The sequence below is a fragment of the Nyctereutes procyonoides genome, unplaced genomic scaffold (assembly GCF_905146905.1).
Source record: "Nyctereutes procyonoides isolate TBG_1078 unplaced genomic scaffold, NYPRO_anot_genome, whole genome shotgun sequence".
Classification (NCBI taxonomy): domain Eukaryota; kingdom Metazoa; phylum Chordata; class Mammalia; order Carnivora; family Canidae; genus Nyctereutes; species Nyctereutes procyonoides.
Window position 1 is genome coordinate 41,994,180 of NW_026575030.1, and position 26,563 is coordinate 42,020,742.

General features: G+C 39.5%; 1 pseudogene; it reads right to left on the reverse strand.

Annotated features, from left to right (window-relative positions):
- Positions 1–553: 553 nt before the first annotated feature.
- Positions 554–25,826, reverse strand: LOC129503729 (actin-related protein 3-like; annotated as a pseudogene).
- Positions 25,827–26,563: the final 737 nt, after the last annotated feature.

Sequence of the window (26,563 nt, forward strand, 5' to 3'; positions counted from 1 at the left end):
AAAAAACCAATTTATAATCAAAATAAAAAAAACCCTTTTGTGCTTTTAAGGACATTTTCAAGAAAGTAAAAAGACAATCCAAACAATGGGATAAAATGTTTGCAAATCATATATCTAATAAGGGACTTGTATCCAGAATATGTAAAGAGCTCTTACATGCAATGACAAAAAGACAAATAACTCAATTAAAAATGGGCAAAGGATTCAAAGAGACATTTCTCCCAAGAAATATAGACATACAAATGACCAATAAACACATGACAATATACTCAACATTATCAGTCATCAGGGACATGCAAATCAAAATCACAATGAGATACCTACCACCTCACACCCACTGGGATGGATGGTTATAATAAAAGACAGGCAATAAAAGTGTTAGGATTCAGAGAAATCGGAACCCTCATGTATTGCTGGTAGGGTTGTAAAATGGGGCAGCCACATGGGAAATCAGGTTGGCATTTCCTCAGGTGGTTGAACAGTTACTGTATGAGCTGGCAATCCCACTCCTAAGTATAGACTCCAGAGAACTGAAAACGTGTCCACACAAAATTTATATGCAAGTTTTTTTTTTCCCAAATAGAGAAGTGCACTCAAAGTCCTTGCACACCCAGTTCAGTGGTATCAGTATTCTTGTAGACAGAACCCTGACACCAATAAGATAATTCTGAATGACTTCATCTACCACTTAGGTAGGTTGTGTGAAGTCTGGATTAGCAAATTCTAGAAGAAAACGATTTCAGGTCCCGAGGATCTGTCATAACCAACGTCAGTGGAAAATTCTTTCTTGCAGATTGCCTCGATTCCAGTACACTGTTTAATCTACTTGGCTCTCCTGTGTCATACTTGTTGAATTCTTTTCCTAAACCAGGGCAGATGTAACTATAGCATTTCTTTACTTCCATAGCTGTTTCCAGGGATTGCCCTGGAGGAATTTCTACCTCTCAGCCTCTCAGCAGTTGCTGAATGAAGTATGTGATGCTCGCCACAGCTGCCCATCCCATCCCTTCAGCTGCGGGCAGGACTGGAGGGGCACTGTCTTCACTATCTGGTACCACGCCGGTCACTATTGCTTTTCCTACTTATTTGGATGCTCCGGATGCTGCCAAGGCAAGAGCAGCCTGGAGTTTTGAAGGGCTCAAACCTTATTTCAGCACTCTGGTCTGTTCTCTGGAGCATTTAGGGAGGTTTCATCAGAAGAAAGCAATGACTTTCGAGCTCTGCTTTTAAGTATTTAAAGAATACTTGCTCCATAGACCTTTCCAGCAAGTGACAATCTTGGGCTGTGCCGTAGAGGCCTGGCCACTTCATGGCACATGTTGCTTTTTCTATTACTTCATGCCCAATAGAGCAATCCAGGCTCACATTGCCTCTTCCCAGGACGCTAAGATGGCTAGAGATGCACACGTCCCAGTTACATCCAGGCTGGCCCACAGCCCGAGTGTTCTGTAAAATTGTTTTGAATGGAGGTTATAGGGGAAGCAGGATAACACTTTGATTTCCAGGTTATTGTTTGTATCATTATCATTTTTTTTTACCTTTTTTGTTTCAAATTTTTATTTGAATTCCAGTTAGTTAACATATAGAGTAATATTGTTTCCAGGAGTAGAATTTAGTGATTCATCACTTACATAGAACACCCAGTGCTCAACACAACAAACACCATCCTTCATACCCATCAACCATTTAACCTACCCCCTGCCCCCTCCCCTCCAGCAACCCTCAGTTTGTTTTCTGTAGTTAATAGTCTCTTGTCATTTGCCTCCCCTCTTTTTTTTCCTTTCCCTGTGTTCATTTATTTTGTTCCTGAAATTCCAAATATAAGTGAAATCATATGATATTTGTCTTTCTCTGACTGACATAGCCAAATTTTGGAAAGAGCTCAAGTGTCCATTGACTGATGGATGGATAAAGAGGTTGTGGTATGTGCGTGTACACACACACACACACACACACACCCCACAGGAATATTATCAGCCATCAAAAAGAATAAAAGTTTGCCATTTGCAATGACATGGATGGAGCTAGAGGGTATTATGCTAAGTGAAATAACTCAGTTATTACTTTTTTTTTTAAAAAAGGTCTAAAATTCAAGCCTAGCCTGGATAAAGATGTCACCCTTAATTTTGACAAAAGCCTAACATAGGTAGATTAGAAATAAATTATAGAAAGAGTCAAATAGAGGCTGCACCGAGGCTATGAGCTACGCAGGAGAATAAAAGCGATAAGGATAGATGAGATCACAAACAGTGTAATTCAAGTGTGGTCACAAACGCAATGTGTAGGTTGAATATACTGGTAGAAGGTGATAATGTATTTGGAGGTCATCTGGGAAGTCATCTGGGAAAGATGCATGTGACGGAAAGTTGAACTATGCAGAGTTGTTGCAATAAGTGTATTTTAATGAGTTAGCTCTCTAGGCAGTGCTCTTAAATGCAGGTGCACATCCAAATGACCCACACGGTTAAAGCAGTTGTCTGGATTCCACCTGCGGCCCATTGAAACTAACTTTCCAGGGGTGGCATTTGTATTTTTGACAAGCTCTGCAGGGGACAGGTTGAAGAAGGGCTATTTGAGCTGTTGGAATCATTCTGCAAGGTGTCAGAAACTAGCCTCTACCTCTGAATAGCAGAAAGGTGACCTGAAGAGTTAACAGTCGCACTCTGAAAAAGGGTAGGAATTGCTGTTTCCCACTCAACAATCAAGACAGATTGAGAACTTTAAGAAGGGAGTTCTGCTTGCTAAGGATGTTTATTTAGGAAAATGCAAATCAAAAAAGCCATGTGATGAAATGGGGTAAGGGAGCAAGGCTTTGAGGACACTGAGCAGATCAGAAGCAGCTGGTGGGTTCCTGCTGCTGGAGCCTTCTCACTGGAGGGGGAATGGGGACTGGTGGGACGGTGCAATGACGGTATCAGACTGAACAGATAAAGCTGAAACAGGTACTGGATTGGTGTGAGTGTGACTCTGCAGCTAAAGAGGCAACTTCTGTTATCTTGGCTGGATCCTTAGGAAAGAAAGGTTGGTGACCAAAATGAGGATCACAGCCGGCTACTATGTGTTTGTACTGAGTTGTGAGTGCACACAAGGTGCTTCATAAATTTGGACATCAATCAATGTACTCATAATACTTTATTGTAATTATATTAAATTACATGAAATAATTAAAAGCTCCATGGAGTCAGAGAACTTGTCCATTTTGTTCGCTGCTTGATTCCTAGTATCTAGAAAAGTGCCTGGAGCATAGCAGATGCTTTTGGATGCTCAATACATGTTGAATGAATCCATTGTTTCAAAGATGAAATTAAGAACAGCAGGAATACCTGAGCCCACACGAACCCTATCATGTCATTGACCCCTTAAAAGGGCACATATAAGGTTGATGCTGAAGTTTGGTCTTAAGGTAGTTGTTTGTCTTCTTACTTATTCTACTGTTCTTTCTTGGTGAGAGTTAGCTTCTTAATTCTTTCTTCTTTCCACTTAAAGTCAATCGTATCCTTTATTCCTACTAAGTATAACGTCAAGTACTTCATGGCAGTGTCTTCCAAAGGTACTTATGTTTTCAAAATTGAAGGGATGATAGCTTAGTATGGCATTTGAATAATCGCTTTTATAATGGGGAAAGGTCTCTTTTTCAATAACAGATTGGTTTTGCTTTGAAATTCTATTGACATTCAAAGTTTTGAGAAATAGTGTGGAAATTAATTTGACATGCATCAGAACTCTAGAGAGAGAATGGAACTCTTAGCAGGAAAGAGGAGAGGCTATCTATTGGCTCACACAGGATAGAATTCTATTTCTCCTTTCCTCTTCTTTTAGAATTTATTTTTTTCCTCTTTTTTTTTTTTTTAAGAAGTGGCAAAGAACGTTTCATTTTTCACTCTGGCTCTGAAGGGTACATTGGCTGTGTTGGCATTTCTTCCTCTTGCTTATAAAGAAGTCCTACTAATCGTAACCAAGATCTACTAACCTACTAGTGGTATCCTTAGTGTTTGCTTGGATTCTGGGGAGAATAAACCAGGGGCCACTCAACAATCGAACAGCATGCAGCAGCATTTGACGTATTAGCCTAATTGTCTGTGAGCAAAGTTGGCCCTAAATTCTAAACATCTGATAAATCAGACTCCCGGAGAACACTAGTGGGGCACACACAGACATGGGAAACCACCACTAAAAGACAAGCATTCGGGACTAGGCAGGTCATGGTCACCATCACTGGCAGGCTTTGGCAAAAGCATCACTTGTCATTTCCAAATTTAGTGGTTCACTTTGTGTTCAGAGCCCACATCAAACACGTTGCTGTAATCAGGTAGGTTGTCTGCCATGGTAAGTTTCGTGGAAACGTTTTCTTGCGCTTCTCTGATGCATATAAATGAAGTGAAAATCCTAGTTTGCTTTCTTCAGAGTCTGAAATGTAAAGACTATAAAGGACAGGTGTGATCCTAACAGTATAGCTCTTGAAAACTCATTCTGTGGCTGAAACCAAATCATTTTCTTCCCATGAATGAATCATCTAGCATCACGTGTCTCTGAAAAGCCTATACAACCAGGCTTATGTCTTCTTCTGTAGTTTTTGGTTTAAAGTTGTTGTGACATTTTCTCCCTGTTTTCCCTTTTAAAAATGGGGAACATTGACAAAAATACTTAGTAAGTTGTGATGTGTCATTCACGTTTAAACTACCATGATTTCCAAGGGTTTGACGAACTGCATTTGGCACTGTTTACAAAGAGGTGTTTTTAGTGCTTGTGATTATGTTTCCGGTTGTGTTTCACCCATATGTCCCCTGTCTGGGGCATATGTCTAGAAGAAGCAAATTATTCCTTCTGCGCACATTGCTACCTGCTTGGAAGAAAGCGCTCTGTAGGTCCCAGCAGAAGCCAGAGCTAAATCTGTGATTCCAATAATGCCAGAGGCACTTCTGCTCAGATAATTGTATGAAGTCAGGTGGGATTAATTAGGGGCACCATATACTCACGGCTGAAGCACCAGCTTTGCTTCTGGTCTCATGGTTCCCTGGCACCACTTTAATCTCAGAATTGTAGGTACTGATAATAGAGTCCAGACTCACCACCACCAGCAGGGAACTTGGGGAGGGTTTTAAGATACCAGAGTCTGTCTTCCTGCTACTTCTCTTTTGTTCATATTTGCAAGGAGTTGCTCTGGTAGGAGGGACAGACCAGGGAGAAACCTTGCACTGGGGGTGAACGACAGTAAGAGGGCCAAGTCTTCTGCATGGTGGTCAGCTTGAGGTGGTGGCTGCTACCACCAGTTCGGAGGCTTTAGGATTTTTATCTAGCTCTTGTTCCTGGTCCAGCCTTAGCCCTTCAGATGTAGGACCTGAATGGAATGGGTTAACTAAGGATTTGGGGCAAAGAGCAATTTGTGTTCTGCTAAAGGCAAGGTTGACCTGGGATGCAAAGAAATGTCTGAATCTTGCAGTCCGAGAGTGCAGGTGGAGAGCCAGAACTCTGATATGAATGTTTAGCAGCAGGGAACAGGAAGGATGGAGTAAGCTACGCAACCCTGGAGAACCCTGCTGAGGCATGGATGAAATGATCCTTGTTTCTTTTGGCCTAAAATGTGCCAGATGGGAAAGCAATTTGCCTTTTCCTTTAGGTTGTTCTTGCTTATAGCTTCTTACATCTGAACTCATTGAGCTACAGGAGGACTTAGAGACCCATGGGGAGGGAGGAGTCTTTTCTGCCTCACCATCACCAGATGATTTTTGATGCACTTGTTTAGGGAGTGCTCCTAGTGCAGAGGTCTTGACATCAAGCTTTGGGGGTAAAAACTTCCATGGAGATACTGTACCATGTTTGTGTATTAGATGATTCTTTCTAAAGACAAGTACACGTATATTGGTTCACATGTGCGGTCAGAATAATTGATCAATGAGGAAGAAGGAATTAATGCATCTGCACCGTGACCTAGTTTCCCCCTAAATACCAGGGAGTGTTCCATGTGGCTTGGGGGAAGAAGGCAGGTAACCCAATCTAATCTCCTAGACAAAATGATTCTGGAACACCAAGTAGATACACTAATGATATGTGGTTGCAAGAGGATCTTTTCTATGGACGGCTCTTCCCAGGATGTCCTTGAAAATGGGCAGGAAAGCTTGGGTATAAAACAGATGTTTCAGAAATGAAATGCTCCCTTACTGTGTGAGAGAACCCCGTTAATTCTCCATTGGAGACCTCATCTACCACCCTGAGCCTGGGAGGAGGTGCTCATCTTAGGAGGAAAGGACCTGGGGGCCTCCCTCAATGTCCCAGACTTCTCTCTGCTTTGTCTGAGCCCTGGATTACCTGAATCTTTTACATCAGTATGAAACCTTGATATGGTAAGCTTATTGGGGAAGAGCTTGACTTATGATCCTTCGTATTAGTTCAGGCAATCCTCACGTACAGCAGAGGAAACAAAGAAAATGGTTCCAAGTACATGTATCCCTCTCTTAAGATCCCCTTCCTATTCTTAGCTTTTTAATTCTTTTTTGGACAATTGTCCACATTTAATTTATGGGGAAGAATAAAAGAGGAAGGTTTTAAATCAGATTATGGGTCTGATGAATATTTTTCTATTTTTTATTGTAGTAAAGTATATATAACAAAACTTACCATTTTAACCATTTTTTAAGTGCATCATTAAATATATTCACACTGTTGTGGAACCATCCTTGCTATGCATTTCCAGAGCTTTTTCATCATTTTAGATAGAAACACAATATCCATGAAATCATAGCTCCCTGCCGCTCCTCCTCTAGCCCCTGGTGGCTTCTATTCTACTTTTTGTCTCCATGACTTTGCCTATTCTAGGCGCGTCACTTAAGTGGAATGACGCAACGTTTGTCCTTTTGTGTCTGACTTATTTCTCCTAGCATAATGTTTGCAAGGTTTATCCATGTTGTAGTGTGTATAACCAGTTCATTCCTTGATAAGGGTTGATAATATCCCATTGCGTGTGTGTGTGTGTGTGTGTGTGTGTACACTTTGTTCACCCATTCATCTGCTGATGGACGTTTAAATTGTTTCCACATTTTGGCTATTGTGAATAATGCTGTTATGAAAATTGATATACAAGTATCTGTTGAGTCCTTGTTTTCAATTCTTTTGGGTATATACCCAGAAGTGAAATGGATACTTCTATATTTAACTTTTTGAGGAACCGTTAATGCTGTTTTCCACTGTGACTACACCATTTTCACATTTCCTCTAGCAATGCAATGCAGCAGGATTCTAATTTCTTCATATCCTTGCCAACACTTGCTCTATTCTTTTCCTTTTTCCTTCCTTCCTTCCTTCCTTCCTTCCTTCCTTCCTTCCTTCCTTCCTTCCTGATTGCCACCCTAATGATTGATACCCTAATGGGTATCTTAGCTACTTTTTAAGCGAAGTCTCATTATTAAATAACAATAAGGTTAATAATAATTGACTACTTACTAGCTTGTCCTCTGAGCAGCTAGTTCCATCTTTTCTGTTCAGCCTTGCCTCTGGAACATCCTCCCTAGAGTTAAACTGCCAAGACTAAGCTGTTTATCTCTTTGGAGTTCTTTGTTGGTGGCATTCCCTTTTGTCACCTCCAGCCAACCTCTTTGGGAAGTTGATGGGTGAATAACAGAGAAGCTTGCAGGGCAGTTTTGAACCACTAGCATAACTTCATTCAATTAAAATAATAAAGGAACAATAAATTCACCTCAACTTTCTTTACAGGCTCTTTCTCTAGTGTATCATCTTATTCAGCTTTGACTGTTCATGCAGGTAAATAAGGATTTCACGTATTTTGCTTGACCCATTGCTCTTGTCATTCTTCTGATCTTTTGGCTATGGTTTGCCTTCTAGACAATTGAATAGTGTGTTTGTTTAATAAAAGTGACTGTTTTTGAGAGAAGGGGAGAGAGAGCGAGAGAGAGGGCATACAAGCAGGGGGAGGGACAGAGAGAGAGAGAGTCTTAAGCAGGCTGCACACCCATCATGGAGCTTGACATGGGGCTTGATCTCACCACCCTGAGATCACGACCTGACCTGAAATCAAAGGTCAAATGCTTAACTGACTGAGCCACCCAGATGCCCCCAAAGTGATTTTCATTTCCTAATATGCTTATTGATATTCTGAATATAATATTCAGTAAATTATCACTGAGGAATTTATATTATTGATTGCTTGAGCCATCATTGCTTTAAAAGTGCATACATATTCTGAATATCACAGATTGGTTTTTGGTTGTTGTCGTTGTTAGTAAAACTAACATCTGCTCACTCTAGATCTTTAGGGCCCAAGCATTCAGACTACAGTTGGCACTACAGAGATGGACGCCAGGCTGGGGCCTGTTCTCCCTCCTGGGTTGTTGATAAAGCTGTCAGCCAGGTTGTGGGGGCAGATTTCTGGCAAGACCAGTGTTCAGGATTTTGTAAGCTTCGCCAGCTGGCAACAGATATCATCCAGGGGATGAATATGACCCTAACTCCCTGCTACTTAAGATACACACATACACAACATTCATTTCAATTCTTCTGTAATTTACTGAGGGCTTAGACATCTCTAAATATCATCAATTGGAAGAAGCTGAATATAATCTGTCCTTTGCTTAAGTTATTAGCTTTTTTTTTTTTTAATAGAAAAACTGCTAAAGGTCTAAGGTTTTTCTGGTACTTTGTATAAGTAGCCAGTTTTATAAAATAAACGTAATGGAATTTGAAATAAAAATTTAGATTCCCTCCTTGAGCAACTAGGATCTTGGCTTAAAGGCAGAGTTTCTCGAATTATTGGTGATTTTAAGAGACTCAAAAGTGGTTTGTCAGGGACTGTAAGTCTTCTAGGATCTTGCCATTCAGAGTGTGGCCGGGACCATCAGCCTCACCTCCCCAGGAACTTGTTAGAAAGGAAAAAATCTCAGGTCTTTCTCCAGAACTGTGGAAGAAGAATTTGCATTTTAACAAAATCCCTGTGATTTATATGCACGTTAAAAATGAAAGATGTGCTTGTCTAGAAGAGTATTCCTACTTAAATAGAAATTTAAATCTTCCTTTAGAGGAAGATTTCCTTTAAATCGAATCACAGAAGTCTAAAATGCACAAGATGCCCCTTCTCTTTTCTTGTAATTGAATTAAAAAACACTCTAAGGATGAATCTCAAGGACTCTATTAAGTGGCTGTTCATGGATTTTTGGCAGTATCTTAATTGAAATACTATTTCCGAGGCTGCCTAAATTTCTCTATAATTTACTCTATATCAGTTGTAACCTTAAAGTGAATTTTCAGGGATGTGTTTCATTTCATGACGGCTGGAGCAGATTATAAATCAATACACTTTTCTGGATTGTAACCTAATTTCTGTTCCTCTAGAGCCTCTAGAGAGAGACTGAGGAAAGCTATGAGACATACTAATAGTTTATTGTAACATCTTCCATCTTAACTAGTTTAACAAATATAGGGATTTTATTTATTCTAAAATTTGAGGCTTTAGTATTTTTTAGGTTTAGGTATGGATTTTATTCATTCATTCATTTATTTACAAAGTATTAAGTAAGGGCTAGAAGATTTTTTTCCAAAAATATATATTTCTTTCATTTTAGAAATGTTTTAGAATAGGTACAAATAAAATCTGAGTGAAATAAAACCTAGCAACTGAGGAAAAAAATATTTTACTTCATGTCTATTACTACTCAATACTGTTTTATATAGAATTGCTATATGAACTGACCGTACCTGGAAGCGTCCATATCAAGGTAATTTTTAATATACTTCTTTTAAATTTTGGAAGTTTGCATTTCACAGTTTTTAGATTTTTCACCCTTGGGTACACGTATATGATTTATTGCATATAATATGAGATTTGTTTCATTTTCATTCCACAACTTCAACAAATAGCTTTGACATTAGAACAAAGGTTTAAGTCCATGTGTAAAGTCTGGCAATGCTGGGACTTGACTCTTGCAGTTATTTTTTCCTACTAGAAGTGTCTGACGATGTTGAGTTATTGAAACTTCTTTACTATTTTTTTTGCCTTGGAAAGCATTTCATACTATGTTTGCAGAACAGTTGCCACATCTCAGGGGGAGTACGTCAGCTCATGAGAGAACATAAAGTTCTAATACAGAATCGCTTTGATGTTTAACAGGAAGATGAAGGTAAAATTGAATACCATGTTCTCTTCCTCATTTATTTTGTAACGATCATCACACTTAGCAAAAGAAAGAAATCTCAGACTGTTTCATGTGCTAATAATCCCGTATTGCAACTCTGAACATGTACACACATGTCTGTCCTGTTTCTAGAGAAGAGGATATGGGGTCATTTGTGATAAACATTCTGGTCCCAGATTATTCTGAAGTGTTTGCTGACAGAGTTAAAAATCACAGTTATTTGGCCCCCACTGTAATTGTGTGTGAGCTGCTTTTTTCCCTTGTTCACAGAGGATATCATGGGGGATGTCAGCACTGTTGAGGGGAACCTCTTCCCCAGGTCCTACAAAGAGCCATATGCCCTGAGTCCACATTTCTGTAGGTGGTGGTCACTGGTTGTAAGGCCATAAGGTTCAGGGGAAACCAGGACTGCTACAGAAACACTGACTTACTAGGGAGTGGGGGGGACTACAACCAATTATATGGAATGTGCCTCTTTTAAAAGTGCACCCAGAAGTACTTCTGCAGTGAGGACTGCAGAGCTGGTGTGTGCACAGGTCTCTGGACCTCCAGGTATATCTATTTTGTGTAGCTTATGTCATTAAAAAAATATTCATATACATGAAATTGGTACCAATTTTGAGAAGTTTTCATTGTTTTGTGCAACATACAAGTAGAGTCTGATGTGACTATAATTTTTGTGTTTATAAGAAGAGATGGTGCTTAAACATTCCCAAGTAGAGCATCATGATTTAACTAGCTCTCACTTTTCCTAATCTCTATCTACTGGAAAAACGTCAAGCTTCCAAACAACTGAGCATAAATTGCTCAGTTTCATATTGTTAGACATTAATGGAAAATTAATGAGCTCTCAATTTATACTGTTTTTAAACAGCTTAATTTTTACCATGTTCAAGGACTCTATAAATCCAGTTTCTTCTAACACAGCAGGGCTCAGTGTAGAGAGTATGAGGCAGTTCCCAATATAAGCAGTCTGGAGAAAAATCTATGTCCTCGCACACACCTGGGCACTTCTGGTATCATCTGATCTTATGTTTATGAGGATAAAATATAATGAGTACCTGTTTGGGTAATAATGAAATCACTGAGCACAACTTCCTTAACTCTTCACATTCCTGTGGCTTGCTGGGGTAGAAGGTATCAAAGCCCTGACAATGCATCAAATATGGGTTATGTGCTCTCAAGTGTTATCTCAAATTCAGGGTTGTTCATCTCCAACTCTTGGCACATGAATGTTACCACCACGTCAAATTGTATGGCCCCAAGTTTGCTTTACTGTTCGTTTCTCTGCAGAGGCCACAACACGAGTGTGAGACCTTTAGAGAACCACCAGGCATCTTCTTGATTGTACAATCTTGATTGTACTTTCAAAAATGATTTTCTTAAGAAGATACACACATTTCTTATATGAACTCCAGAAGTGGAAAAATAATGGGTCTGGGAGCCAAACATGTAAAGACAGTTGGTAAGATGCATTAGTACATCTTGTCCCTTTAGAACACTGCCACTTTCCCCTCAAGTACAACTCTTTAAAGTTAATATAGTTTAAAAATTGAATTTTGGGAAGGACTAGTTGGCATTTGATTTAAATATCTATAACGAAGCAGGAAAACACCCCACGAAAGACAATCGCATTGCTTTATTTCACAGAATAACAGCTGGGATGCTCATTTACTGTCTCTTTCAGGCTAATAAAATTTTTCTAAAACAGCCTTCCAAATACCACTATGAAAGCCAAGATTTTTTTTTCTAGAAATCAAATGACTTCTTATAATACTATTTTATGGAATCTACTGATGATTTTACCATTTGACGATAGAGATATAGTCTCAAGAACTGTAGAAATTCAACTCTACCAAATTCACATCACCACTCCTTATGCTGTGCTGCTGCAAACATATACTTTCAAAAACATCTTCATTTTGTTGCGCACTAAAACCAATGTGCACAACTATTCAGAAAGTGATGGTCAGATGACATTTTATCTGGTGTTTTGCCTGGTTTTGGGTGTCCATCTTTTATGCATATTTTCCATTGATTGTTTTTCAGCCTCCATATCCCCTCTCACCTCTTCATTCTCCCTTAAGAGACTCTTGGTGGAAGGACGAGCCGCTCCTAATATGTTAATTAGTCCACCCAGGGTTTGATGGAGAATAGGATGAAAATACTGGGTAAATGAAATGTTAAAGAGCTCTTCTTGGGTTGTGAGATGAAAAGTGATATATTAGCATTTATTGATAAGGATATTTGGAACTTTTGCCAGATAAATCCGATTAATACAGATGTGGATTTTATTACTTTTGTTTGGGTTTTCAGGATTATGTGTGCAGATGTTCCCAAAGAAAGTGAGAATTATAATATCTATTTTCTTTATGTTGTTGATTTCAGTTACGCTCTTTTATACATCTTTTCATTAATTAAAATAATAATGGTAATAGTGAAAACTAATATTTATTGAATGTGCTAACTTTGACTAGTAATTATCATATTTTCCATATATAAATTAAGTAATGAACTGAGGATATTTCCAATAGTGGGTGGGGGGGAGGTAGTTACTATTATCATCCCCTTTGAAGAGGTGAAGAAACTGAGGCATAGATAGGTTTAGTAATTTTCCCAAGATTATATAGCTAGTAAGGGGTAGAGTCAGGATTTACATCCAGAACCTGTTCCCTTCACTGCTGGGTTCTATAGCCATTCACTCATAGACAGAACACATGGCGTTTGCTACCTGAGGCTGCTGCGTGTATTGTGTGCTGGCACACTGTGGATTCACAGCAAGTATTGGCACAGAGATGCTGATAAATAGAAGCAATTTCCTGCATGATATTCTTGGAATCGAGGTAGTGAAAAACTGTCAACATGGTCACATGGTGACCTCAGCTCCTATCCCTCACGTAGACGATCAGCTCATGGCAGGTGAGTCACAGGTAGGCTTCTCTTGGCTAATGGCATGTGTATGGGTAATTCTGGCTCACACAGCCCTGGAGAATGTGCAAAAGATAAAACATGTGGAATCCATGACTCAGTTCCAGCCAGTCCTCCAGCTTTTACTTGGAAAAGTCCCAGGAGGATAGAACAAAGATTTTGAAATAAAAATTGAGAAAAGAATGGATTTGGTTTTGTCATTAATCTTTTTGTTTAGAGTTTCAGGTTTCTTTTGACCAAGCAGTAGTTCTTGAGTAGATTCTTTGTGGTATAATGAATTTAGAATTTGTTAAATTAAGAATGATAGCCTGGGGGCACCTGGGTGGCTCAGTGGTTGAGTGTCTGCCTTCCGCTCAGGGTGTGACCCCGGGGTCCTGGGATTGAGTCCCACATTGGGCTCCCTGCAGGGAGCCTGCTTCTCCCTCTGCCTGTGTCTCTGCCTCTGTGTGTCTCTCATGCGTAAACAATAAAATCTTAAAAAAAAAAAGAATGATAACCTTTCATTTTAATAGAATATCACTCCCCCTACTCCTGACCCCCTTTTTCTCCCCCTAGCTTGGACCTTTTGAATTCAATTCAGCAAAAGGTTATTGATCAAGATTCAATATAAGCAAAGCTCTGTGTTATGAAGGGTGAGGCATGATCCCTTCCTCATACACACAATAACCGTGCTATAGGGCAGCCCGTGATGGGGGATATGGTAAGCAGAGAAATGAAGGATCACAATACACAGATAAAGGAGAGATTACTGTTGACATGGGAGCAGGGGACCAAAGCTTCAGGCAGAGGACAGAATTTGGAAACACTGAGATGAAGAAGAAAGGTATTTTCTGTAGAGGAAATAGTATAAGCAAAGGTGGAAATGGCAGCCGCATGTTCAGGTAGTGGTAGAGATGAGGCTAGAGACGAGAAGAAGGAGGAACAGGAGAATGACACAGGGGATTAACACAGGAGACCTTTACTCTAAATTATATGGGTTTTTACTATTTGGAGAATTTGGATTTTATTCTCTTGGCAACAGTCACCATTGCAGGGGGTGAGCAAGGAACAGGTTTTAGAAATCTGAAAACTGACTGACCCAACCCTCAAACCTAGATTTTAGGAGTCTAACTGTGTGAAAGATGGCTTGTTTTGTGGAAGGTGAAGTCCAGAAGTAAAGATGAGTTGAAAGGCTTTTAAGATAGTTCAGGGGAGAGAGATAACATGGACCTGAAGTCTGGAGTACAGTGAGAATGGAAAAGGAGGCATGAGTGGAGGCCAACTGAATGTGTGCAGCTGGCTGTGCTGGGGACTGGGAGGTTAAAGGAAGGAGAGTAGTCCATGTTTCTTGCTCTGAGACTTCCAGTTTTGATAAATCAGATTACCGGATGTAACTAATAGAAACAGAAACCAACAGGGACCAACTTATTTTGTGCCCACCCCCCACCTGTCCTTTTCCTTGCAGTGGTTGGTTATATGGGGTTGGAGGGGAGAGATTATTTCTTGAAATAATCTGATGGTGAGTTTTTCAGCTCTCTATAGAACGTGTTTTGAAGGAGTAAAGTAGAAAAGCAATCTGTAAAACATCTGTTTATTAGAATAATAAAATTAGTAGCATATGAAATACATGGAAGGATTCTTGGGATGTGTTTGTTTTTCTTATGAGGATTAACAAAAATCAACAAGTTCAATTGTGTAATGAGCATAATAAATAGTACTGGGGGTGAATGTATGATGTTTGAACTCCTTTATCTCCTTGGATCACCCAGAAGTTTCATTAATTTAATCTTGGCCCTAAAAATGGATTGGGCCTATTTGATTGAAGGAACTTTCTGACATTTTCTCAGTGGTTTTATCCCTGTCTAAATGGGCAGAACAGAGGCATGCACATTTAAAAGCAAGGGTCTTCCTTCAATCACCAACATTTTTCTGGTATTAAAGGATGATTCTAGGTCAGTTCTTTTCTACATTTATGTTAAATATTATGTTTACTCTAAACAGATTAAAAATGCAGCTTTCCATTAACACAAACTTGGCCAAGCATCTCCTTACAGATTTGCTGGAGAAGGACATGCTGGTAAGTAGAAAGAAGGATAAATGGTGGTTGAAACAGGACAATCTCGTACTCTTTAAACTTAGATTTTATTTATTTATTTTTTTGCTTGTAGGAATAACAGAACTATCGAAGGAGGTGAAGCAAATGAATATTGCTGAGAATTCAGCTAATTTTCACCTCATTGTCCTATAATCAAACTTGATGTACAGTCATAGAAAGATGTGTACAAGATACTCCTAAATGTTTAATCTCTAGTTTAAATAGAGATTTAACTAGAGGTAGTCTATTTAGTTGTAGACTAGATAACTTGAGATAACTGGAAATAACTAGTAGAACCAGTTATCTGCAATTTGTTGGACAGATTAGTTGCCTTCCAGTGAGGTATGCAACTCACATGCTTAAATCCTTAGTTGCCTTTTTTTTTTTTAATATTTTATTAATTTACTTGGCAGAGAGAGAGAGCATAAGCAGGCAGAGGGAGAGGAGAAGCAGGCTCCCCGCTGAGCAGGAGCCCCATGCAGGGCCCTGTCCCAGAGCCCTGGGATCATGACCTGAGCCAAAGGTAGACTTAACCGACTGAGCCCCCAGGCTCCGCCGATTTTTAATTTCTTAAACTTTCCTCTCAAGATTCTCAGCTTCACACATTCTAGTTCCTGCTTTCGGTCAGCTATATTTGAATATTTATTTCATATCTACCAAGTCATATGTACACATTTCTTTCTTACCCAAGGAACTTAACCAGTTAAGGCAAAATGACTTTTCTAGGCCATTGTTGGAGGAAATAGACTGATGGTTTAAGTAAATCAGTAAATGCTCCTTATCCAACACAAGAAATACAAAATATTAAGTACCTGAGAATACTCACTTTTCAATTAGTGTCGCTATCATTTATTTATTTTTAAAATTATCAAGGAGGTATTCTGGTTTTACAGAGCACTCGTTAGAAAATGGGCTACTATCAGTGGTTTCTGGGTTTAATGGCTTTCATCTAAGTGAGTGAATGAGCTTTGAGCTCTAATTCTAAATTCCTAAAGGACCTTGTGGGTCAGGTATGGTACCTGGTGTCCAAAGATGATCTCTCACTGAGGTCTGCACCATGCCTCCTGGTATTCGTGTGCCTGTACTAGTTTCTTGCTGCTTTTGTAACAAATTGCCACAGATTTTGTGGCTTCAGCAATGCCAGCTTAGTAGCTTGCAGTTCTGTTGCTCGTAAGTCCAACATGGGTTTCAGTAGGCTAAAATCAATGTCAGCTGGGCTGCATTCCTTTCTGCAGACCCTCAAAGAGAATCCATTCCTTGCCTTTTTAGAGCTCATAATTTCTTCCTCCATCTTCAGGCTGGCAATGACAGACCACATTCTTCTCATACTACCATCTTTCTAGTTGTATCTTTCTGGTCCCATCTGGAGATGGGAAAGATTCTCCACTTTTAGGTACTCATATGATTAGGTTAAGCAATGTGGATAACACAGGATACTTTCCTTATGTGAAAGTCCATGCTTTTTTTTTTTTTTTTTTTTTAAGTAGGCTCCATGCTCAGAGTAGAACCCAACATGGGGCTTGAACTCACTCACGACCCTGAGACCAAGACTTGAGCTGAGATCAAGAGTCAGACGCTTAACCAACTGAGCCACCCAGATGCCCTGTATGTCCATAGTTTTCATCACATTTGCAAAGTCCCCTTTGCCATGTAAGGTAACTTAGTCACAAGTTCCAGAGATTACAATATAAACATCCCTGGAGGACCATTTTCTTGCTTACTATAATGCCCTTTATAAGATGTCTGCAGGCCCAGCTGATATGTAATGGCGAGTGCCTGAGAGATGCCGAGTGATACTTCCCAGCTGAGTCCAGCAACCCACTAAACATTGAGAGATAAATTCTTGTTTTAGGCCATTAGGTTTTGTTACATGAAACTGCATAATCATACAGTCAAGCTGGAATGAGGTTTCTGTGCTTTGACAAATCAACTTTGGCCAGGAGTTAAGGTCATTGTATCTGTCAGGTATCAACTGCAAATGGTAGAAACTAACTCTGGTTAATTTAAGCAGGGGAATCATTTCTCAGCTGCTTGCTTGGAAATTTCTGCATTTGGTTTGGTTCCTTACTTAGGAATGTTTTGACGATTGTGCTCAGGTGCTTTTCGGTGTCTACTTCCAATTTAACATTCCAATTTACAAAGAAATGCAGCATCTCCAGAATTGTAATGAGGATTGAAGAACCAGGCTTGGAGGCTAAGGAGCCAAGAACAATGCCCAAATATAATGACCCAGAAAGAGGCCCGGTGAGAATATTGCTCCACCCTGATGAGAGCCAAGTTCTAAACACGGAATCTGTATTAGTAGCACCAAAGGCATTGACTCAATATCAAAACCAGTACTACTACTACTCCTACCCCACAAAGTTGATTGCGCTTCAACTGCCACTCCACCAGGAAAAGTTCCTGGTAGATTTTATTTCCTTGTGCCGCTAGCTCTTGATTCAAAGTCCAGAGTAAGTGCATCTAATTTGTAGAATACCGCTAAGCTTTAGCTGGAAGAAGCCTCCTCCCTTAACCTCCCCCATTCCTTACTAAAGGTTTTAAGTTGAAATCATTTGAAATTTCAGTTTGGATTTTTAAAAATGTTTTTGTGAAATCCTTTCTTAATTTTATTAGAATTATAACATCATCAACAATTATATGGAACTACCCCCCCATTGATTTCATTGAACTACCCCTCCATTGGTTTCATTGAATTAACCCCCCTTTGGTTTCATTGCTGTCTATTATTTCCTATATGCCATTTTGCTTTTTGTAGATGTTTTGGTAATTTTAAGCCATATTTCTGGTAGACACCCTTAAGTAATATTTTTCAGTGAGAATGAACGAGGAGTAAATTTTTTTGCATGCTCAAAAGTCTTTCTCCTTTGCCCTCACATTTATTTACTTATTTATTTAAATATTTATTTAAGGATTTATTTATTTATTTCAGAGAGAGAGAGTGGGACGGGGGAGAGGGGCAGAAAGTGAGGGAGAGAGAGTCTTAAGCAGACTCTACGTGGCTCCATCTCATGACCCTGGGCCAAAACCAAGAGTCCAATGCTCAACTGACTGTGCCACCAAGGCGCCCCTGCCCTCACATTGAAAAAACAATTTGGTTCTATATTGAAATCTGGGGCCACAATGCTTGAATGAGAATTTTTGACATATACCATTTTTGCCTAGCATTTAGTTTATAGACGACTGCTCCTGGCTTAATTTTCCTGTCGGTATTATGTTTATTTTGTCTTTCCATTTGTTTGATTTATGTCTTCACTTTTGATTTCAGAAATCTTACCAGAACGTACTTTAGTTGTATTTTCTTTCAATATGTCTGCTAACTATCAGGGTGCTCTTTTACTCTGAAGTGTTTCTTCAGCTCAGAAAAAAAACAAAACAAAACAAAACATTTTTTCCTGTGATTTCATTTGCAAGTAGGTTTCTTCCATCTGCTGAGTCCTCCCTGGAGTCCCTAACACATGGTTCTCAAAGTGTGGTCCTTCCAAGTGTACTTGGGAATTTTTTAGATATAGGAATTCTTGACATCCCAGAGACCTGCTAAATCAAAATGTTTAGGGTTGGGGCCCAGGAATTTGTGTTTTAACAAACTCTTTAGGTGATTCTGATGCATGCTGAATTTTGAGTCTAGCAACCCACTGAGCATTGAGAGATAGTAACAGATTATTGCTGTGAGGTAAAATAATAGATTATTGTTGTGACCTGTGAACAAACAGTCTCTATCAGCTACATCTCTTCCCATGTAGGCATGCTTCAGAGGGCATTTCCTGTCCTACTCTCCCATGTTCCAAGCTTAGTACTCTTGTGATTCTGATGAAAATACTTTTACTGACTGTGCTTTTCCTAAGAAATGTGATCTCTTGCCTTTTTCTATGGAACTAATACCGTTTATTTAGAATCAGTAGCAAATCACCTTTACTGCTTCTGCATCTGGTGGAGATTGGGTTGGTGGATACTGGCTGGGAAAAGGCCTTGGATCACATTGGGAATGTTGTTTCATGATGCCCTGGTGGCCAGCTCACAGTGCTCCTGAACTATATTCATGTGGGAGATGGGGGATGTTTGAGTAGTTGGTCTAGTATGGGCAATTTTGAAAGTGGTATGTAGGTAGATTTTAAATGAGATAATGTTTTCACTACTTTATTCCAAAATTGTATAAATTAATCACATATAAATTGAAATGTAGGTATACTACCCAACATTGATTCTTTGCAGTATTGATGATATCGTCAAAAGTCTTTTTTTGTAGTATTCCCACACATTAGGTAAACGGGAAAAGGTAAAGTCAAATTCTTGACTATATTGACTAAAATACATAAGTTTACTAAAACCAGCTGTGACTTATTAGATAGGATGAGCTACAAATAAGATAAGCATTCATTTCCAATGTGGAAGAAAGAAGGGTATGAGCTCTGGGTGCAGGCAGTTAGCATCTTAACTCTGCTGCTTATCAGCTGTGTGACCTTCAGCGCATGACATTATCTCTAAATCTCAGTTTCCTCCTCTGTAAAAAGAGGCTGGTAATATATACTCCCAGATAAAGTTTATTAAGATCAAATATGACAATTTATAGAGAGCTGTATAACAGAGTGGGGACTCTGCACTCACACTGCAGTTTAATTTTAAATCTTCTGCTTAGTTGCTGGGAAAACTTGGGCAATTTCCTTACCCTTTCCGTTTTAGTCAGGATTGACTGAACTACAGCGCAATAACAAGCACTCTCTAAAACTCAGATTTGACATAACAAATTTTATTTCTTTTTATTATTTATTCTTTTAAAATTATTTTTATTTATTTTAAAATGATTTTTAAAGAAAAGATTTTATTTATTTATTCATGAGAGACACAGGGAGAGGCAGAGACATAGGCAGAGGGAGAAGCAGGCTCCCTGCAGGGAGCCCAATGTAAGATTTGATCCCAGGACCCTGAGATCATGACCTGAGCCAAAGGCAGATGCTCAACACTGAGCCACCCAGGTGTCCCCAAAATTTGATTTCTTATTCATAATGCAAGCCAGGGATGGAAGGTGGGCGGGCTCTGTTCCATACAGTCAGTCGGGCTGATGAAATCTCCATCTGCATCTGGACATGGAGGCTCTACACTTGCAATAGCTGGGGGCGAGAGAAACTAGAGAACTATGTGTGAGCTTTTTATTGCCTTACCCTAAAAGTGACAAATGTCATTATCACTTACATTTTGTCATCTAGACTAATGGCATTGGCTAGTCAAGTGGTATTTACACTTAGTTTTAATAGATATTATGAAATTGCTGTCCTTATTTCTACATACCAATATGCTAGTCTAACAAAATGTTTGGAAGGACACACATTTATTAATTATGGTAACTTTCTAGGAAACTATAGGATTAAAAGGGACTTTCACTTTTTTTGAAACTTATTTTTATATTGTTTGAGTGGTTTCAAAACCATAATTGATTATGTAATGAGGACATATAATTCTGCAAATAATGCAAATGATTCAAACTGCATATATTGCATTGTGGCCCTTTCCCAGTTAATCTTGTCATTATGCTGCTTAACCCAAGGGAGACAGGGAAATGTAGGGGAGTAAATGAAATAGTAAATTTTACTTCCAGTGCCACGATCTTGGTCTCCATTTCTAATTGTAAGATGGGTCTAACAAAGGCATCTACTCTTGTGATATCTGTTTGGAATAATTCCACTTTTACCTCTTCCAGGTCTCTGCTGAATTGTCTCCTTTCCAGAGTGGTCTTTCCTACCACCTTGTATGAAAGAGTGTCTCCAGCGCCCTCCCTCACTGTATCTTCATCATCTTTCTTACTCTCTTTCATTTTTCCATGCTATATGATTTATTACTGTCACATGTATTCTGTATTTACTTCTTTATTCTTTCATGGCTGTGTCTCCAATTTCACCACAGAAACTGGAATATAGAAAACACTCATATGCATTTGTGTCTTTCTGGTCTACAAAATTTAGTTTCTTTTAAACAATTCACACAATATAGATGTATATGGAGAAAAAAGTAAAATATTTGTTGAATGGGTGAATAGTTGTCCTGTATGGTTATTGCAAGGATGAAATAAGTATATAAAATCCTTAGCAGAATACCTAGCACATAGCAAGTGCTCAATGATGATTATCTTTTACAATCATTAATATTTATTTATTTTATTAGAAAATTATTAATTTTATATTATTTTATTAATCATTGTCATTAAAATATATAGCACAATTACTGGAAATCAATAAATGTTAGGTTTTAAACAAGATTTTATTTATTTATTCATGAGATACACAGAGAGAGAGAAGCAGAGGCAGAGGGAGAAGCAGGCTCCCTGCCGGGAGCTGATGTGAGACTGGATCCCAGAACCCTGGGATCATGTCCTGGGCAAAAGGCAGATGCTCAACCGCTGAGCCACCCAGGGGTCCCAATAAATATTAGTTTTGATTATGAATAAGAATTAGTGCATAGCATCAAGCCCAAAAGAACAGGTGCTCAGTTAATGATAGCTGATAATTACTGAGTCCTTTTTATCTCCTTACAGACTCTTCCCCTCCCTGCTGAGTACTCCTTCCTCCTGGGTCAGAGGTATTTTTAGACCCTTTCCTCAAACCCTCCACAGCTTCAATACACCCCCTCCTCAGTCATTTCCAAATGACAGGAGCAAAACACTCCTAACTAGTCTTTTAAATAGTGTTTTTTTTTTTTAAACCGTGCTTTAGGTATACTTGTAGGCATAGTATATTCTTTTGAATTCAGCACTTCATGCAAAGAAAGCATTTTTTGGTAGTACATCTTAACAGATATAGTTAGAGCAGATACTTTATCAAACCACATATATCCTCAATTAAAAACAAAACAAAACAATCACAACAGAACTTCTCTCAGCCTTTGCCTTTGTCCCCGTCCTGTGGGGTATATGTTGCTAAAAGCTACTCTTCAGTGCCTGCCCCTAGTTTAGTTAATGCTGTTGGTTCCAAGCAACACGTGTACTTACCATTCCCTGTTCCATTTATTATCTCTTATTCATAAATTTTAGCAGTTTCAGTTTTCCAACTTGTTTTCACGTGTTCTCTGACTTGGAGGCTTTCAAATTTCAAACCTCTTGAATTCTTATTCAAAAGAATTGCTTTATGAAATGTAAAAGAGTAAGAGCTGAAGTTTTCTGGTCAAAGATACGCAGCTAGAAACACTCAGCCCTGCAAAGACCTTTTAGTTGATTCTGCTATTCCTTTAGGTTATTAGAGTCTATCTCATCATTACTACCATAGCTCCTATCTTGGGGGGAATGTCTTGCATTAAATACTCCTTCTTCTGTGGCTTCATTAGCATTTTATGGATATCCCTATCAATATTTTTTAAATTTATTTTATTTTTTTAAGATTTTATTTATTTATTCATGAGGGACACACACACACACACACACACAGAGGCAGAGACACAGGCAGAGGGAGAAGCAGACTCCATGCAGGGAGCCCGACATGGGACTTGACCCTGGGTCTCCAGGATCAGGCCCTGGGCTGAAGGCAGCGCTAAACCACTGAGCCACCTGGGCTGCCCCAATATTCTTTTTTTTTTTTTTTAAGATTTTATTTATTCATGAGAGACACAGAGAGAGAGAGAGAGAGTCAGAGTCATAGGGAGAGGGAGAAGCAGGTTCCTTGTAGGAAGCTGATGCTGGACTCCATCCCAGGACCCCAGGATCACTCCCTGAGTCAAGGGCAGATGCTCAACCGCTGAGCCTCCTAGGCGTCCCAACCTATCAATATTCTTGCCACATTAAATTTTAATTTGCTTTGTCTATCTCTCCCACTGGATCATGAAGGTAGGGACTTCTGTATCTCCAGTGCCTGGCAACAGCATACACTCAAAGTTATTTTCATTGATGTCCAAGATCAGAGGTGTTAAGTAAGACTAGATGTACGGACAAAGCAGGGGTCTTAAGAATGGGCAGCTGGTGAAGGACCCAATAGGTAAACTGTCATCAGAAAAGTGATTCTTGGCAGAAATTATAAGAGGTCTGGGAAGTGTGAGGGTGTGTATGAGTCAGGACCCCAACAGGAAAGAGAACATTCAAATTAGAACGTTTCCAGGGAGATTTGTTTACACAGGGACTATCTGTAAAAATGAATGTTCTAGGGTAGAGGGCACCACAGGAGACGATGCAGTAACCCAGGACTGGTGGCAAATGGACTATTACTGCCCGAGGCCCGAGTAGATAAGGGAAGGAACCCTTCCCAGAGCCCAGAAAGAATCATGTAGAGGAGATCTTCCTGAGAGAAGTGTGCTTGGTCAAGGATACAATAGGGCAAGCAGTCAGGGGAATAGGTACCATGTTCTTACTCTCCTCCCTCCAAGCAATCTCTTTTTGTGATTCCCCACTGGCTGCACTGGCTAATCATATCTGGAAGTCTGAGAGAAAGGAGCCTGTTGATGTAGTTTACCCAGGTCCGTGTCCCAGGGTAGAAGGTGGCATGGAGAAGGATGGAGACTAGATCCAGAGGACAAATAAAAGGTCTCCAGCATAAGATATCAGATATGAGATCAGTCTAAAAATGAGGATTAAGGTCGTTGCAGATTGGAGGGATACGGGGGAGGGAGTTATTAGCTCAGGATATTATTGCCTCATTGCAAACAACCACAAAATGGAAATGACTACAGAAATAGCATTTATTTAGCTTGTATGCTTGTGTATTTTCCAGGTTGGTCCCAGTTGGAGTGGTCTGGCTGGACCAGTTTGTTCTATATGCCTCTTCCATCTGGGACCATCAATGTCATCCATGGCTGCTTTTCTCACAGAGATGGCAAGAGTGTAAGGGAGGAAGGCCAATAATGCAAGTGCTTTTCAAGCTTTCGGTCACTTCACAGGCCATATAGTTCTCTTGGCCTGCACAAGTCACACCAGCCAAATCTGGGATAGAGAGATCTTGAGACTATTTCCGAATGATAATCTATCATGCCCACCAAAGATGTTCCTGCCTCTTTCCTCCTGTTACCTTTTGAATATTGGTTAAGGGAATGTTGAAAAATGATAGGGCATTCTCTAGTGGATCTTGCAGAATTCTCTCTGGCACCGTCTCCCCTCAAAGCTATACAGTTCTCTACCTAAAAAAATTTGGAATGTATTAGCAGCAGATTCTGGCTAATTCATGCATAGTCAGCATCTCCACAGAACCTAAATTAAAATATAATTCAACACCAGGGAGGAGAGTAATTTTTTTCTGCAATGTTCTTGGACATGTCCATACCACGTTGATACACATAATATTCTATAGTTGGCAAATAGGCTACTAGCAGTGGTGTTAAAAAAATAAAAAGAGTCTTTTAGGAAGGCATATTATATTTTTGGGATGCACGTGTGGCTTGATTTCAAATATAACTTGGCAAATCCACTGGATTTTAGAAATTTGTAAGTAACTTTGAATTTCAGATTGAGAATGAAACAAGTGAAAATATTTCCAGTTTTGTTGTTTTTAAAGGCTAAAATGTATAATAAATTGGCATGCAAAGATGAATTACTCCATTCATTTATTCACTTACTTTTATCATTCAATCAGTTGAATCTTATTGAGCACCTGCCAATTTAAACCACTATTACAAGGTCAGACATTGGTGGTTAAAGAGATTAATGAGATATAACTCCTACTATCAAGAAGTTTATAATCTTGCTGGGGAGATAAAATGTAAACAAAAGGTATAGGGAAGAATAACAAAGACTAGAACATATTTTCTTTATAGCTCACGTGTAAGGTCTTTAAGAATGAATAGGAGCTGTGGCTTTTCTGTGCTGGGAGACTTTGATTCCTATAACACTGTACATTAATTATACTGGAATTAAAAAATAAATTTAAGGGACACCTGGGTGGCTGGTTGAGCGTCTGCCTTCAGCTCAAGTCGTGATCCCGGAGTCCTGGGATCAAGTCCCACATCGGGCTCCCTGCTTGGAGCCTGCTTCTCCCACTGCCTATGTTTCTGCCTCTGTGTGTCTTTCATGGATAAATAAATAAAATCTTAAAAAAATAAATTTAAAACACTTTTAAAAGGGATGAGATCCATGGCTTGGTACCCAATACATAGTTTTAGGTGTTTAATAACAGTTGAGTGTGAATAAGAAATAATTCATTCCAATGGAAAGGCTTCTGGTAAGTTTTATGGAGGAGATGATATTTGGCCTGAACTGTAATAGGTAACATTTCAACAAGTGAAAAAGATGAGGAAGATAAGAAGGGTATTCTAGTTGAAGGAACAACATAGATGTATAAGTTTCCTGGCATGTTTGGGTAACAGTAGGTAGTTGGGTTCCCTGCCCAGTGGGGAGTCTCCTTCTCCCTCGCCCTTTCCTCCAGCTTGCACTCTCTCTCTCTTTCTCAAATAAATAAATAAAATCTTAAAAAAAGTTGGAGTTAAAAGTAAGAGTGTAATCTGGGACCAGTTAGGAAGCCCTAGCAACACACCAAGCAAATGACGAGCGTTAAGAGCTGGATCAGGACAGTGTCAGAGGCACGGGAGAGGAGGAGACGGGTGTAGCGAATATCACCGAAGCATATTGGAAGGGCTTTGGCAACCAAAGTAGTATGGGTTAAGGAAAATTTCTTTGACTTGAGCAGTTCAAGCCTGGGTGACCGTGAGGATGCTGGTGCCATTGCTGCAAAGGAAACTCTGGAGGAAAAGGCTGTCTGGTCTGGTTTTTCAGTTTTGCACATGTCGAGCTTGAAGTCCAGAGGGCACATCTATGTAGCCATAGCCATTAGGCAGTTGGCAATTTGAGTCTGGCACTTTGAAGAGAGTGCTAGAAATGGGTTGCAGCCTGAAAATCTTGCCTGCCCTAAATTTGGAGTGCCCGGATTACTACCGAGAGGCAAAATTGTGAACGTTACAAAGACTTTCTCAACCAGTAGTAAACCTTTTATGATACAGTATAACACTCAATATTTTCCTTTGAGTCTCTTTATGCCATGCCCTTTGAATCCTTTCCTTCTCCTCTTTCTGCTTCCTGAAGGCCATTAACCAAGGAAATGATGCTTTTCTCTCTGAGATTTCTGCCCAGTTCGGTGAGATCCAAACAAATGATATGTTAAGTACAAATACTTGAAAAGTTTTTGCTCTGTTCTTAAGCTGAATCTATAGGTCCAGGCCCACGTATCTTTGAGGTATATGCCTCCGCTCTCCAGTGCGGCCTGGGAGGTGTTATAGGACCACTGTGACTGGTGCCTGCAAACCGGGACAGCCAGCCAGTGGTGTACAGTTAGCTTCCAACAGAACGATATTTTGAGCATAAGTCCCTGATTTCAAAAACACTCATGGGCTCTGTTCTTTCACTACAGCCTGTGCTCTGAGCCACCGCCTGCCCTAAACCTGACTTTTGAGGGCTTTACTTTCTATTCTGTCCTCACTAAACATTTTTGATTTATCGCATACTTAACTTTCCGGTTTTGTTTTT